The sequence below is a fragment of the Nematolebias whitei genome, chromosome 9, assembly GCF_014905685.2.
Source record: "Nematolebias whitei isolate Nwh7 chromosome 9, NemWhi1, whole genome shotgun sequence".
Classification (NCBI taxonomy): Eukaryota; Metazoa; Chordata; class Actinopteri; order Cyprinodontiformes; family Rivulidae; genus Nematolebias; species Nematolebias whitei.
Window position 1 is genome coordinate 47,736,295 of NC_056506.1, and position 1,608 is coordinate 47,737,902.

Genomic DNA, 1,608 nt, shown 5'->3' on the forward strand with positions numbered 1-1,608 from the left:
CACACACACACGTGCACACACGTGCACACACATGCACCAGCTTCTCCCTGCTCTTCCTCCTCCTCTCAGCATCGTCTCCAGCACATCTCTGCATCAGTCATCCTACAGGCTCCACATCTGAAGTCAGCGGGGAAATATTAGATAGCAGCTATTTATAGAAACTGTGCACAAGAGAGAATTAATGGTAGCACACACGCACACACGCACACGCACACACACACACTCACACACACACACCTTACATCTCCAATCAATAGCGGCCTCTGTCAGGAGCACGGAGCTGAAACTTGAGTGTGTGGAATCTCATTTTTCAAGGCTCCACAGAGATTTTATCACTAAACGGATTCTGATTCCACTTGTTTACAACTGTGTGTACACTAAACACACAACAGCTGTTTATATTCTCTATATTCTATATACGGTTTTAACATTTTACTTCAGGTTATATTTATGAATTCTATAATTGGTTTTTTTTTTTTAGAATAGGGCTTGTTTAATATGGGAATAAAAATGTTTAGTATTGCATTACTTTAATTGAAAACAAGATCTGGTATCAAAACATAAAAGTTATGTATGTATCCAGTAAGTAGAAAGATAGTACATGTATCACATACTTGGTACCAGGTACACACCCAGTAGGTATCAGGTGTGTACCTAAAAGGTACAGAATGGGTACCAGGCACACACTCTATAAATCTTTTTCTTTAGGCTGTTCCCTCTTCAGGGGTCTCCACAGCGAGTCGTCCTCCAGCTACCTCCATGTCCTCTCTAACTGCATCCATACATCTCCTCTTTGTCTTTTTCCAGGCAGCTGCATTTCTAACATCCTTCTACCAGTATACCCACTGTCCCTCCTCTGGACATGTCCAAACCATCTCAGTCTGGTCTCTCTAACTTTATCTCCCAGTTGTTCAACCTGTGCTGTACCTCTGATGATCTCATTCCTAATCGTCTCCATCCTTGTCTCTCCTAAGGAGAACCTCAACATCTTCATTTCTGCCACTTCCAGTTCTGTCTCCTGTCTTTTTTGTCCATGTCTCTGTCTCCAGACCATGCAACATAGCTGGTCTCACTACTGTCTTGTAAACTTTTCCTTTGACACATTTTGACTGACACCCTTTTGTCATTAATCACTCCTGAAATGTTTTCTCCATCCTGCCTGGACTCTCTTCTTCACCTCTTTACCACACGCCCAGTGATTCCTGGACAGTGGACCCCAAGTCCTTGAAGTCCTGCACCTTTGTGACCTCTGCTCCTTGTAGCCTCACTGTTCCACCTCCTCCCTCTCATTCACACACATGGACTCTGTCTTACTACAGCTGACTTTCATTCCTCTTCTTTCAAGTGCATACCTCCACCTCTCCAAGTTCTCTTCCACCTGTTCCCTGTTCTCACTACAGATCACAGTCATCTGCAAACATCATAGTCCACAGGGATTCCTGCCTGACCTCATCTGTTAGTCGGTCCATAACCAGAGCAAACAAGAAGGGGCTCAGAGCTGATCCTTGATGCACTCCCACCTCCACCTTGAAGCTGTCACTCCTACAGCACATCTCACCACTGTCCTGCTGTCCTCATACATGTCCTGTACCAGTCTAACATGTCCTG